The following is a 15,724-nucleotide window of genomic DNA, read 5'->3' on the forward strand; positions in this document are numbered from 1 at the left end:
ATATATGTCTTTTGATGTTGATCATTCATTTATCACTCACTCAAGAAACATTTATTGAGTGCCTATTACACCAGGAACTATACTAGGCACTGGAGATGTAAATGTAACTAAAGTAATATATCTGTTTTTAAAGATATTATGAAATCCAGAAGGTGAAATAAAGATTAAGCAAATAATTGCACATATAAACATAAATTGCCAAGCTTTAAGGGATAAATAGATACACGGGTCCATGATGGACTTACATGAAGTGATTTGATATAATCCAGGGGATCTGGGCAGTCCCCCTGAATGACAACTGAACTGACTCTGGAAAATATACTCCAATCATCTTCAATATCCTCCAGCTGGCTTCACACAGGCCTGGCACATTTCTTAGGTTTGTCCCTGAGTATATAATCTTTTAAATAGTGTATGGGATCTTTCATTCATTTTATGTTCTAACTGGGTCTTTTCTATTTATGGGAAAGCTATTGATCTTTGAGTATTAAATTTGTAATCAGCTGCCTTTAGAATTTTGACTGTTTTTGAGGGAACTCATTCTTTCCTTCCTATACATTTTTGCCCCAGCCAATAAGGTAAGAAAGAAATGTCTGTGAAAGCTTCCATTCTTTGGGAAGTTTTAGGGGATATGCTGCTATCTTCTCTCCACCCCTGTGAATGCAAGAGTGATCTATCTATTTGGTGAAATGGTGAGACTATGACATCTATTTAATCACCTTTCCGTATTGAGTAGAATTAATGTGGGAAAGGCCACAGCTCATATGTGGCCTATTTCTTTTGGCTCTCTATAATCAACAAGGAAGGCAGATCCCAATCCACCAATCCACCATGCAGCAGGCAATACGTTTGCTCTGCTGATATAACTCTCCCACTACAGCAGTGCCTGGGTGGCTCAGTCGGTTAAGAGTCCAACTCTTGATTTCGGCTCAGGTTGTGATCTCAGGGTCCTGGGATTGAGCCCTGCATCAGCAGGGAGTCTGCTTGAGGATTCTCTCTCCTTCTCCCCCTGCCTCTCCCCGCTTGCATGCATGTGCTCTCACTCTCTCAAATAAATAAATCTTAAAAAAAAAATATTAAATATCTCTCCCATTACAGAAAGGATGTTTGAGTTCCACACATAATTACTCCATGTATCATTTCAGATTGTTTGGCCAGGAAAAAACTTGAAAATTATATTTTCATTCTTACATCTTGAATTTTCACCTATCTTAGAATGCAATTAAAATACTTAATTCTATCAGCTTGAAGAGTTTGATTAAAGAATAAAAAGCATTCTGTCAGTGCAGTACTTACTATTCACCAAACTCTCTGGACTGTACATTCATCATAAAAAATGTTTAAGTGTCCATTCCCAATCTTTAATTAAGAAATTATATGTACTATAGCAATGTTCTTCATATTATAAAATACACACAGAATAAGGATTTTTAAAGAATGAGATCTTTAAAATAATTTTTACTTATTGTTTCTCAAATATTTTGCTCTCACCAAAAATATTAATAATGATAATTTCATTATTTTTTAAAATCTTGGTTTAACATCTTGGATATGAAGATACTTGTGAGTGTAATTCTACATTCAATCTACTTTACTTCTTGGTTTTAATGTTTGGGTTTTTTTTTAAAGATTTTATTACTTATTTGACAGAGAGAAGCACAGCGAGAGAGGGAACACAAGCAGGGGGAGTGGGAGAGGGAGAAGCAGGCTTCCTGCAGAGCAGGGAGGCCGATGTGGGGCTTGATCCCAGGACCCTGGATCATGACCTGAGCTGAAGGCAGACACTTAATGACTGAGGCACCCAGGAGCCCCATGGTTTTAATGTTATTATAGATGAAAACATACCTCAGAAAGGTAGTAAGATTCAAAGGGAATTAGTTCAAAATAAGGATACTCATTTATTCTATCCTATATCCTAACTATGGGGATTTTTGTGAAATTCTACTAGAAATATCCATCTTCCCTAACATGAACCAGAAGATGTTGCAGTTTTATATGTAACAAATAGATTAAAAATCTACTGTAATTCTTAATTTAGAAAATTTTCGGGGCACCTGGGTGGCTCAGTTGTTAAGCATCTGCCTTTGGCTCAGGACATAGTCCCAGGGTCCTGGGATCGAGCCCCGCATCGGGCTCGCTGCTCTGCGCGAAGCCTGCTTCTCCCTCTCCCACTCCCCCTGCTTGTGTTCCCTCTCTCGCTGTGTCTCTCTCTGTCAAATAAATAAATAAAATCTTAAAAAAAAACAAAAGGGGGCGCGTGGGTGGCTCAGATGGTTAAGCGTCTGCCTTCGGCTCAGGTCAAGATCCCAGCGTCCTGGGATCGAGTCCTGCATCGGGCTCCCTGCTCCTTGGGAGCCTGCTTCTCCCTCTGCCTCTCTCTCTCTCTCTGTCTCTCATGAATAAATAAATAAAATCTTTAAAAAAAAAAAAAAGAAAAGAATATTTTCAAACAAGTTTGACAATCATTTCTAAATTTCAGTATACTTGAATTTTTATAGGTGAAAACTGTCATTTTCAGCAATAAAAATACACAACAGAAACATTTCCAAGCATGTATTTTCAAATTATACAGTTTTTGATAAATTACTTTTCCATTCATTGTTAAAAGATCACTGTTACCTGAAATAGTCATATCAAGTGCTCCTTTTTTCTGTTCCCCAAAATATTTGCCAACATTGCATTTTACAGAAAGCCACTTGTCAGCACAAGAAACACAGGAAATTTAAAACCCTTTCCTTTTGGTACAAAGAAAACGTGTAATTTCTCTTCACTTTGGCAACTCTATTAAGTATTTGCCACAGAAAAATCAGTGAACCTCTCCCTCTTTCATATGAAAAATTTTTATACTCATTCTACATAATTAAAAAGTATTATAAAGGGTTACACTAAAATTTTAAAGTCTTGTTTTATTAAAATAACTAGATTGATGATATCCTATAGAAGTTTGTACGGTCTGGCTCCAACTTTCTTGTTATTATATCTTGTTAATGATACATCCAGTGATTTAATTTCACATGTGTTATTAGCATTGTAACCATATTCCAGAAAATTCATTTATTCTAGTGAAGTCAGTTGCCCCACTAAAAAAAATCAGTTTTGGAGGCCCCTGGGTGGCTCAGTCAGTTAAGCATCTGCCTTCAGCTCAGGTCATGATCCCAGGGTACTGGGATCAAGCCCTGAGTTGGGCTCCCAGCTCAGCAGAGAGTCTGCTTCTCCCTCTTCTCCTTCCCCCTCCATTAGTGCTCTCTCTCTCTCTTTCTCAAATAAATAAAATCTTTTTTTAAAATTCTTTTTAGATTTTATTTATTTATTTGAGAGAGAGAGACAGAGATAGAGCACAAGTGGGGAGGAGAGGGAGAAGCAGGCTTCCCACAGAGCAGGGAACCTGATGCAGGACTCGATCCCAGGACCCTGGGATCATGACCTGAGCCAAAGGCAGACGCTTAACCACCTGAGCCACCCAGGCGCCCTAAATAAAATCTTTTAAAAAAATCAGTTTTGTTTTCCCATGAAAAATTTTTATTAAAGAAGTCATTTATTATTAAAAACAATCTCTATGGGCTATCTTTCTTTTACTGGCTTAAGAAAAGAGTTCTTCCTGTATTTCACTATTGACTCTGAATTTAACAAATAGCATAAGCTGAGACACATTAGAAACACTTTTACTTTCGGGGCGCCTGGGTGGCTCAGTTGGTTAAGCGACTGCCTTCGGTTCAGGTCATGATCCTGGAGTCCCTGGATCGAGTCCCTGGATCGAGTCCCTGGATCGAGTCCCGCATCGGGCTCCCTGCTCGGCAGGGAGTCTGCTTCTCCCTCTGACCCTACCCCCTCTCATGTGGTCTCTCTCATTCTCTCTCTCTCAAATAAATAAATAAAATCTTTAAAAAAAAAAAGAAACACTTTTACTTTCATCCAAATTAACAGGAACCTTCCACACTGCATAATTTGTTCTAACACTCATTTCTTCAATTTTCCATCATATCTTCTATGCATATTCTTTTTAGTGTATGTTACCTAAAAGAATGAGTGTTAGTTTTCTCTTTTTAGAAATTCTTTAAATTATTTTAGCAATTTTATTTTTTTTAAAGATTTTATTTATTTATTTGACAGAGAGAGACACAGCGAGAGCAGGAACACAAGCACGGGGAGTGGGAGAGGGAGAAGCAGGCTTCCCGCTGAGCAGGAAGCCCGATGTGGGGCTCCATCCCCCGACCCTGGGATCATGACCTGAGCCGAAGGCAGACGCTAAACGACTGAGCCACCCAGGCGCCCCTATTTTAGTGATTTTAACTGTGGTAGGAAGGAATAATGTGTAAATGTTGTGGTAAATTGGTTTATTTTTAATGTTGCTATTTTTGTTTTGTCTTTCATTGTTAAGAAACCTCAAAAGAAATCTTAGAAGTCTAAACATTTATTACTTAATTTATTGTTAAATTGTATAAAGTGTTGCATGTCACACAATTTTGTCTTTTTATTTTATTTTATTTTTTAAATAGGCTCCATGCCCCGCATGGAGCCCAACGTGGGGCTTGAACTCATGACCCTGACATCAAGAGCCTTTAATCAAAGAGTCGGATGCTTAACCAACTGAGCCACCCAGGCACCCCACATGTCACATAATTTTAAACATCACTGAAAAGATTGCTGAGATTTAGCGTCATATTCTGGATGGATAGATTTTTAAATACCTTGGTAACAGTGTTTTATTTATTAGCTAACATCTCAAAGCATTCTAGCCACTAAGGCAAGATTCATTTGCTAGAACAGTGGATTGAAATCCGTATTTCAAAGAGTCTTCTTTATAGTTGCTAATTCTTTTAGCTGACTTCTTGTTAGATCCCACTAAACTGCCATTTTTATCACATATTTTGGCTAAGAAGAGACCATACTAGAAGAAAAATCTAGTTGTGCTATTTTGTTGTTGCTTTTTCCTTTTATTTTTTTTAATGAATTATTTTTAAAGATTTTATTTACTTGAGAGAGACAGAGTGAGAGAAAGCACGCAGATATGATTATTTCAGGTAACAGTGATCTCAGAGTCTGAGATGAGGATTCCAGTGACTTTTTGTTTTGAGAGAGTGATGTTAAGAAGAAACCTGTAAGGCAGTGAGGAAAACAGAACAGGGTAGGAGAAAGGACTAGCCAAAGATGTGGGTGCCAGCTGAAGCTGATCCTCAGTCTGATCCCACAAGGAGCTCTGGAGTATGGATATTGCCAGGAAAACATCTCACCTTGAGGAAAGGAGGCAAGCCTTACATTCAGTCATCAGCTACAGGTTGCCTGGAGTGGGAGTGTCTAACCTCTCTGACTAGGTAGCCCCCTTCGTATCAGGGCAATTCTTCCACGCAGAAGGGTACAGCTGTGAGCTGTTAGCAGCCAAGAATCAACAGCGTATGGGGAATGGGTGCAATGACCAGGAAAGAGGATCTTGGCAAGGCACCAGTACCCCTTTTTGTGAGGTTAGTGTAGTTAACACTAGATATTATAATTGGTAAATCCTTTTCTTTACCACTGTACAATGCATCGCAATGTGCTAAAAAGGAACAAAGACAGAAGAGTGACACCTGAATTCTTGCTCTTGTTCCTGGATACCCACCACCTTATGTGACCATCTGACCTTCAGACTAAGATGCAAGTGGCATTCCATATATTAAATATTAGTAAAATTAATTTCCTGTTTGCAGGTAAAAAATAAATTTAAATATAAGTTCTAATATCTTATTCCTTTTTTTTTTAAGATTTTATTTATTTATTTGAGAGAGAGAGAACGAGAGACAGAGAGCATGAGAGGTCAGAGGGAGAAGCAGACTCCCCGCTGAGCAGGGAGCCTGATGCGGGACTTGATCCCGGGACTCTGGGATCATGACCTGAGCCGAAGGCAGTCGCTTAACCAACTGAGCTACCCAGGTGCCCTCTAATATCTTATTCCTGAACTTCAGTGAGTTGCCCTGCAAACTCCAGCTTGGAGATCACTACACCAGTCAGCAATACCCATGAAGCACAGGCCTATAAAACATATCAAATAGAAAAGGCTGGTCTTCTACATCCTTCCACCTGCCCTTTCAGTGTATTCCTTATATGGACACCCTGCCCCATATTTGCCTGTCTTCTACAATGTATCTTCAGGCTTGCCAGAATCCTCCATTTCCAGCACTGCCTTCCTACATAAAGTTTCTACAAATCAGTAAAACCAATGTTCTAGTAGAAAAATAAGAAATAGCTAACTCATTGAAATGAAAAACACCTAGTAGAAATGCCAATCAAAACTATAATGCAATAGCACTTTTTCACTTTTTTAAAAATAATTATACATTTTTAAAGATTTTATTTATTTATTTGACAGAGAGAGACACAGAGAGAGAGGGAACACAAGCAGGGGGAGTGGGAGAGGGAGAAGCAGGCTTCCCGCCAAGCAGGGCGCCTGATGCGGAGCTCGATCCCAGGATCCTGGGATCATGACCTGAGCCGAAGGCAGACACTTAATGACTGAGCCACCCAGGAGCCCCTAAAAATAATTATTTTTTTAAAAGATTTTATTTATTTGAGAGAGAGAGGGAGAAGCAGACTCTCCACTGAGCAAGGAGCCTGATATGGGACTTGATCCCAGGACCCAGGGATGATGACCTGAGCTGAAGGCAGATGCTTAAGCAACTGAGCCACCCAGGCGCCCCAGCACTTTTTCACTTATTGGATGACAAAGCTAAAATAATTTCATAATACACTGGGATGTATAAGATAGGAGAAATATTTTATGGTGGTCAAGTTCGGCAGCAGCTGTCAAAATGTAAAATGCACATCTCTTCGATCCAACAATTCTGTTTCTAATAATTTATGGAAAAGATATACTTGTGTATGTGCATAAAGATGCATGAGCAAGGGCATTTACAGCAGTGTAATAAAAGAAAATTAAACAATTATGCCATATCCACATAAGCAGAATTATAAAATAATGTATGTTTTGTATGCATATAAGAACAAATCTCTAAGGTATATTGTTAACTGGCCATTGTATGTCACATGCTGACATGACAGAAAATTGATATGTTGGTTGCCTTCTGCATGGGAATCTGGGTTGTTGAGGGATAGGGGTTGAAGGGCAACTTTCTTTTCACGTGTATCTTTTGTGGGGAGGTATATTATTTTTAAAAATATCCAACAAGTTCCACTCCCTTTCTGTTAGCCCTCACTAGTGTTGGGAATGGGGGCAGTCACCTAAAAATGGATCCTAACTGGAAGGTTAAATAACATTACCATCTAGAAAAAGGATTCTGAAAATATGGACTGAGGACCCCTTAGGATCTCCAAGACCCATTCAAAGAGTCTGAGAATTCCTCCCTTTTCCTATTCCATATCTGTATGAAGCCAGATTTTCTTCAAATACTCAATCCAAAGAACATATCACAATTGAATGAATGGCAGAGGCATCTATTAGAATCCAGGTGTCTTCTATATGACATTAAGGAGACTTGCAAATATGTAAAACAGAGCAACACTCTTACTACTTATTTTTAAATATATTTTTCATAAAATGTTACTTATGTTAACACGTTAAGGGGTTTAATATTGTTACTAAAAAATAGGTAAATATTTAAAATTTTTATTTTAATTTCAAATATGTAACTATCGACAGACATATAAACAAAAGCTCTTTGGGGTCCTGAATAATTTTTAAGAGTGTAGAGGGGTCCTGAAAACAAAAAAGTTCGAGAATTACTGGTCTAAAATGCTCTTGTCTTGGGGCGCCCCAGTGGCTCAGTCAGTTAAGCATCTGCCTTTCTGCTCAGGTCATGATCCCAGAGTCCTGGGGTCAAGCCTCACATCAGGCTCCCAGCTCAGCAGGGAGCCTGCTTCTCCCTCTACCCGCCCCAGCTCCCCCCTCCCCCGCTCGTGCTCTTTCTCAAGTAAGTAAGTAAGTAAGTAAATAAATAAATAAATAAATAAATAAATAAATAAATAAAATACTCTCTTTATTCACTTCTCTCTTTCTCTCCTGGTATTAGCACGTTCCTTCCTGTACATGGAGATCTGTGTACCTATATTACCGCCTCCACTCAAAGAGACGGGACTCTATTTATAACAGTACTCAGCAATGCTCTGCATGTAATAAAAGCTCAATAAGGGGCGCCTGGGTGGCTCAGTTGGTTAAGCGACTGCCTTCGGCTTAGGTCATGATCCTGGAGTCCCAGGAGGGAGTCTGCTTCTCCTTCTCCCACTCCCCGTTTGCGTTCCCTCTCTCGCTGTGTCTTTCTCTGTCAAATAAATAAATAAAATCTTTAAAAAAAAAAAAAAGCTCAATAAGTATTTGCTGAATTCAAAAAATGAATGTTGCTCTCCCAGTTTTCTTCTAAATCTGCTCTTCTTTTCAAATTTATCTTTGCTTGAGGGGCGCCTGGGTGGCTCAGTCTCAAGCGTCTGCCTTCGGCTCGGGTCGGGATCCCAGGGTCCTGGGATTGAGCCCCGCGTTGGGCTCCCTGCTCAGCGGGAAGCCTGCTTCTCCCTCTCCCACTCCCCCTGCTTGCATTCCCTCTCTCGCTGTGTCTCTCTTTGTCAAATAAATAAATAAATAAAATCTTAAAAAAAAAAAATTATCTTTGCTTGACTCCACTGCTCCTTATAGGTAGCCACTGACTCATCTCTGATTTTTCTTTCACTGCTAAAACTCAGATGCTTGCTTTTCACTTAGCTCCATACCAACCGTGGTGACTCATCAGGTGTGGAGAGTGTGGGAGGGAGTCTTGCATTCCCGCGGACTCACACACTAACCTTTCTTAAGTATTGGCATTGTCGCATTATTCTTGCTTAAGAGCCTACTGAGTCCCTGTTTATCATCTCAGGTCTAAATACCTCTGCCCCTGTTCATGCTCACAACTTTATCCCACGTACCAACCTTATCTCCCACTAACCCAACTCACACCCTCTCTGTAAGCAAGCTGATCGCCTCACTGGCTCCCACATACTCTTTCCCAATGATGGACTTTCTGCACTGGCCACTCCCATCACCTGACTAGATGTTATCCATCCTTTAACAGCAGTTCAGGTCCCACAGTCTCCATTAGATCTGCTTTTCTTTCTTCCTATATCATCATAGCAAACAGGTGCCGGGCAGCTGTCAAGCTCTGAACTAGACATCAGTGATAAAAAGTTGAATCAAACACAATCCTTGTCCAGCTCAGGAATGTATCCAATAGGGGACACTGACATGACCATAATAAACACCTGCGTTCCAAGCACTTAAAATGAATTATCTCACATAATACTCAAAACAACGATATTCTATCAGTGGTCTTACTTTCCATCTAAGAAATGAAGCAACTGGACACTAAGCAGATATGTGGCCAGCCCTGTCACGTATCTACAAGTGCCAAGTCTTCTCCACTCCACAGCTGGAGTTCTTAATTATCTTGTAATGCTTGCTGAGTAAAAAAGAATCAGAGCACAATGGACAAAGTGATTGGTGAGCAAGAAAGAAAAGCCTTTGTTTCTGGGAGGAAGGAGAGGATAGGACCAGTAAGAGAAAGTTTCATGTTGTCCTTTTGTATGGCCACAAAAAAATCCAAACACACAAATCACCATTATCAAGGGCATGGAGCTGTGAGTAAGAGACAAACTCGGGCAAAATGTTGCTCTTTCTTTTGGATTCCCACAGAATAAACCACTGTCCATACTTTTATTTAATCATCAAATGCATGGAAGTGCTTATTTTTTATCAGACCATTCAGTGAGGATGGGGAAGGTGTCTTATTCACCTTTCTACGTGCTCAATCGATGTTCTGAGGCTCGGGAGAGAGGGCTGATAAATGCGATCAGAAGACAGGAGGCGTCCTGATTTTAGAGAGCGGGCTGTGGAGATGTAAGGCTTATTTGCAGGCAAAAGGGAACAAGGAAGCTAGAAAGGTATTTATTAATACTACTTATTATTTTCCAAAGCAATGAAAGTCTATAGTTTAAGGAGCACCTGGCTGGCTCAGTCAGTAGAGCATGGGACTCTTTTTTTTTTTTTTAAGATTTTATTTATTTATTTGACAGAGAGAGAAAGCGAGCAAGTGAGCACAAGCAGGGGAGCAACAGAGGGAGAGTGGGAAGCAGGCTTCCCACTGAGCAGGGAGCCTGATGTGGGGCTCGATCCCAGGACCCTGAGATCATGACCTGAGCTGAAGGCAGACACTTAACCAACTGAGTCACCCAGGTGCCCCAGCATGCGACTCTTGATCTCAGGGTCGTAAGTTCAAAACCTTGTATTGGGCATAGGGCTTACTTAAAAAAAGTCTATAGTTTTAAAAAAACATAATAGTAAAAGGCTCACAATTCTAACAGTAGTTCTGCGCTCTACTCCCAGTCCTATTTACCAGGCAACTATCCTAAACTGTTAGCTGTTTACCCAAATTTACAGCCATATTTTTAAACAATGCTCTTAAGGGTTATTTTTTTTTTAAGATTTTTTATTTATTTGAGAGCGAGAGAGAGTGCGAGACAGAGAGAGAGCACGAGTGGGCTGAGGGGCAGAGGGAGAAGCAGGCTCTCCACTGAGCAGGGAGCCCGATGTGGGGCTTGATCCCGTGATTCCGGGATCATGACCTGAGTGGAAGGCAGACACTTAACCGACTGAGCCACCCAGGTGCCCCTGAGGGTTACTTTTAGAGGGGCACCTGGGTGGCTCAGTTGTTGGGCGTCTGCCTTCGGCTCAGGTCATGATCTCAGGGTCCTGGGATCGAGCCCCGCATTGGGCTCCCTGGTCGGCGGGAAGCCTGCTTCTCCCTCTCCCACTCCCCCTGCTTGTGTTCTCTCTCTTGCTGTGTGTCTCTCTGTCAAATAAATAAATTTTAAAAATCTTAAAAAAAAAATTAAATTAATTTTAGATACTGACTTCCCACCATGGTGGAGGACTTCATTCTGCCAAGGTCTAGCCCCCTCATTATTGCAGATGCTCTTTAGATCTTCTCTGTAGGCCTAGGATACTGACATTTTACAATAATGTACCTTTTGTAATTATATATAATATCTAATTACACATAACAGTTACAAGAAAGAGTTTGATATACATTATATATAGATATGCATTATACATATTATGTGTGTAAAACATATACAATATATAGGTATATGTTAGGTATATATTATATATATATATAAAGTATGTTATTAGTTAACAAGAAGGAGCTCTTGGAAATGAAAAAATTCTCACAGAAAGTAGAATAAAGGGGTGCCTGGGTGGCTCAGTCGGTTAAGCATGTACCTTCAGCTCAGGTCATGGTTCTGGAGTCCGGGGATCGAGCCCCACATCGGGCTCCCTGCTCAGTGGGGAGTCTGCTTTTCCCTCTCCGTCTACCCCTCCCCCCGCTGCTCTCTCACTCATTCTCTCTCTCAAATAAATAAATGTATCTTAAAAAAAAAAAAAGAATAAAAAGTAAAGAAATGGAAAAGAGAAGAAAAAATTTCTATTAAGTTTTTAATTTTAATTCCAGTATAGTTAACATAGTGTTATATTAGTTTCAGGTGTACAACATAGTGATTCATCGCTTCCATACATCACAAGTGCACTCCTTAATCCCCATCACCTGTTTCACCAATCCCCCCACCCACCTCCCATCTGGTAACCATCAGTTTGTTCTCTTAGTTAAGAGTCTGTTTCTTGGTTTGCCCGATGCAGGACTCGATCCCGGGACTCCAGGACCATGACCTGAGCTGAAGGTACATACTTAACCGACTGAGCCACCCAGGCACCCCTTTATTCTATTTTCTGTGAGAATTTTTTCATTTCCAAGAGCTCCTTCTTGTTAACTACTAACATACTTTATATATATATAATATATATAACTAATACAGACCTATATATTGTACATATGTTTTACACACATATACAGTGCGTATCTATGTATAATGTATATCAAACTCTTTCTTGTAACTGATATGTGTAATCAGATGTTATATATAATTACATATACTTACATGTAACATCATCTGTAATTCTTTTATGGATGCAAACTCTTTATAATAGATTATTATTTTAGGTACCTGGGTGGCTCAGTCGGTTGAGAGACCGACTCTTTTTTATTTTTTTTAAAGATTTTATTTATTTATTAGAGAGCGAGCGAGAGAGAAACAGCGTGAGAGGGGAGAGGGTCAGAGGGAGAAGCAGGCTCCCCGCTGAGCCAGGAGCCTGATGTGGGACTAGATCCCAGGACTCTGGGATCATAACCTGAGCCGAAGGCAGTCGCTTAACCAACTGAGCCACCCAGGTGCCCCGAGAGACCGACTCTTGATCTGGGCTCAGGTCATCTCAGGGTAGTGAGATGGAGCCATGCTCAGCAGGAGTCTGCTCTAAGAATTCTCCCTCTCCCTTTGCCCCTCCCCGCTGCTCACGCTTGCAGGCTCATGCTCTCTCTTTCTCTAATCAATCTTTTTTTTTTAAAGATTTTATTTATTTATTTGACAGAGAGAGCACAAGCTGGGGGAACGGCAGGCAGAGGCAGAGGGAGAGGGAGAAGCAGATTCCCCACTGAGCAGGGAGCCCGATGCGGGGCTCAATCCCCAGACTCCAGGATCATGCCCTTAGCTGATGGCAGCTGCTTAACTGACTGAGCCACCCAGGTGCCCCTCTAATCAATCTTTAAGAAAAAAAAAAAAAAGAAAAATTATTTTAAAGCTTTTCCTACATTGACCCTGTTTTCTCCAGGCCCTGTTTGGTTTTTGTTGGAGGTTTTCCTCCAATGTCTGGAATCTTTGGCTGTCTGTTCATTTTTAGAGGTGAGGATCAATGGGACGGGAAAAGGGAACAGGGATTCCAATGACAGACTTTTGGTGTTAGGTCTAATGCCATCTTGTGGATTTGGTACCTGTAAGTAGTGAGTCTCTGAGGGATTCTTCAGAGTTAACAGTCTTGTTTTTCATAAATGAAATCTATAAATAAATAAAAATAAAAAAACAAAATGGAGTAAATCAGTGGGTAGTCAGTCACAGGAAAACTGTTTTATATAGAACGGAAGAGATTTACACATTTGTAGGAAGAAGGAAAAGGTAGAACTGAGGAAAAGGTTGAAAATAAAGTGAATACAATTTATTCAAGGCCTCAGAGGACATGTGATTAAGTGCATAGGTAGATATCAACCTCAGAAAGAAGGGCACTCTTGAGCTTCCTAGAATCTCCTTCTAGCAACCTCTGCTCCCCTTAAAATACACACAGAAAACAAATCCCCATACAAGGTTTTTGTCTTGCACTAGGATTTGTCTCTCTCTCTCTCTCCCTATTCCACCAGTTCGATCTATAGGAAACAATAATGCATTGTAACAAATATCCTAAAATATAAATTATTCAGTCCAGAACAACACAAAGGAGGCTTCATAAGACGAGTGTAAGGCTGGCTTTGGCATTCCTAGTTCCTGTCCCACTGAATCTCTCCATCAGTGTGGGGGTAAAGAGATACCTCCCTTGCTCTCTGGTCATCCAACAGACATAAAATATCCACGTGTGTGTGTGTGTGTGTGCACATACACAGACAACTCCCAAGGACACTATACTCAGAAAGGATAGAGTTGATACAGCATTATTCTATCATTCTATCCTCTTAGCCTGCCCTATTTTTCTTCAAAGACCATGGCTGATTTTCAGTGGATATACATTAGCATGGCTACATCATTTGCTATAATATTAAAATATTCTACTTCTGTGCTGGAAAGTAAGTAGCTACTGCCCCAGATCCTGATGCATCCCCTGCTTTTGCTATCCTAGCATCTCCTAGACCTTCCCATGATCCAGCAACAAAAGGCCTAACACCAGCCACAACAAGGCAAAAGCTGGCCCATGTTCAAACTTGGAGTGGGTGGGAGTGGGGAGGGGAAGCTTATAAACTAACACTTTATCAGGAAGTTCAATGTCAAGGAAGTTGGAGTGAGCAGGAAAGGGAAGTAAGGCAGGGAAGGAAGAGAGAAAACACAAGGGAATACAAGGAGATGTGAAACCATACCAAATATCACAAGCTGGCCATACCAGTGTTAAATATTTAAATATTCCACCCTGCATAGTACTTATAATTAGCTGAAATTATGTTATATACTTTTTAATATAAATTATAGATATTTGTCTGCCAACTAGAAAGTAAGCTGTATGAAGGCAGGGACATTTTAAAATATTTTATCTTCAGGACCTAAAATATACCATACATATAGTATGTGAGAAATGATATTTGTTCAATGAATGAATCGTTTCATATTAAGGAGAAACATTTTCTAAATAAAACATATTTTATGTAAGTTCCTAGCCATAACAGATGTAGTTATTTATATTATTTTTGCAGAGTGGTTTCCATTCCTCATTTCTTAACTTCCAGTTTCCTAATCATGCCCAGAGGCCTCCTTGTGCATAAGAAATGACCACAGTGGTGCCCATTTCATGTTAGAGTCATCTACCTCTAAGTCTGCCATCTGTCTACTCAAAGACATAGTAAAACTTTTTTTTTTTTTAAAGATTTTATTTATTTATTTGACAGAGAGAGATAGTGAGAGCCGGAACACAAGCAGGGGGAGTGGGAGAGGGAGAAACAGGCCTCCCGCCGAGCAGGGAGCCCGATGCAGGGCTCGATCCCAGGACCCTGGGATCATGACCTGAGCCGAAGGCAGATGCTTAACGACTGAGCCACCCAGGCGCCCCAAGACATAGTAAAACTTTGAAATCCTTGCTTTTCCTTATTTTAGCTGATCAAATAGGCAGGCAAGGCATCTATACGGAAAAGAGGGAGATTTGTTTTCTTCTGCCCAGAGCTTTCTCCCAGGGGTGGGTCACAAGGGTTATAATTTATCCCACTTATACTTGGTATTTATGATTTTTATTTTTTTCCTTTTTTTTAGTTTTTCTTTTTTTAAAGTTTGTATTTAAATTCCAGTTAGGTAACATACAGTGTAATATTAGTTTCAGGTGCAGAATTTAGTGATTCAACACTTCCATGCAACATCCGGTGCTCCTCACAAGTTCATTCCTTAATCTCCAACCCCTATTTCCCCCATCCCCCACCCACATCTCCTCTGGTAACCATCAGTTTGTTCTCTGGTGGCTCAGTCGTTAAGCGTCTGCCTTCGGCTCAGGTCATGATCCTACGGTCCTAGGATCGAGCCCCGCGTCGGGCTCCCTGCTCACCAGGAAGCCTGCTTCTCCCTCTCCCTCTCCCCTTGTTTGTGTTCCCTCTCTCGCTGTGTCTCTCTCTGTCAAATAAATAAATAAAATCTTCAAAAAAAAAAAGAGTCTGTTTCTTGGGTTACCTCTCTCTAAACCCTTCACTTGTTTGTTCTGTTAAATTCCACATATGAATGAAATCATATGACATTTGTCTTTCTCTGACTTCTTTTGCTTAGCATAATTATGATTTTGTTTTTTGAAAGAAACAGTTTTCTTTTCACTGATCAAGCTGCTCCAACTAGTAGTCAAAAAAGTTTTTTGAAATGTAGTTTTTTTTTAATGTGGAAAATTTATGGGAAAAATTATCATATGCTACAAGTTTCAGTGGGAAATGATTATCAGAAATTGTCACTTTAAAAAAAGTAGTCACTTTGTCTGGCACAAAAACAGACACACAGATCAATGGAACAGAATAGAGAGCCCAGAAATGGACCCTCAACTCTATGGTCAACTCATCTTTGACAAAGCAGGAAAGAATGTCCAATGGAACAAAGACAGTCTCTTCAACAAATGGTGTTGGGAAAATTGGATAGCCACATGCAGAAGAATGAAACTGGA

The sequence above is a fragment of the Leptonychotes weddellii genome, chromosome 9 (assembly GCF_054177405.1).
Source record: "Leptonychotes weddellii isolate Sample4059 chromosome 9, ASM5417740v2, whole genome shotgun sequence".
Taxonomy (NCBI): Eukaryota; Metazoa; Chordata; class Mammalia; order Carnivora; family Phocidae; genus Leptonychotes; species Leptonychotes weddellii.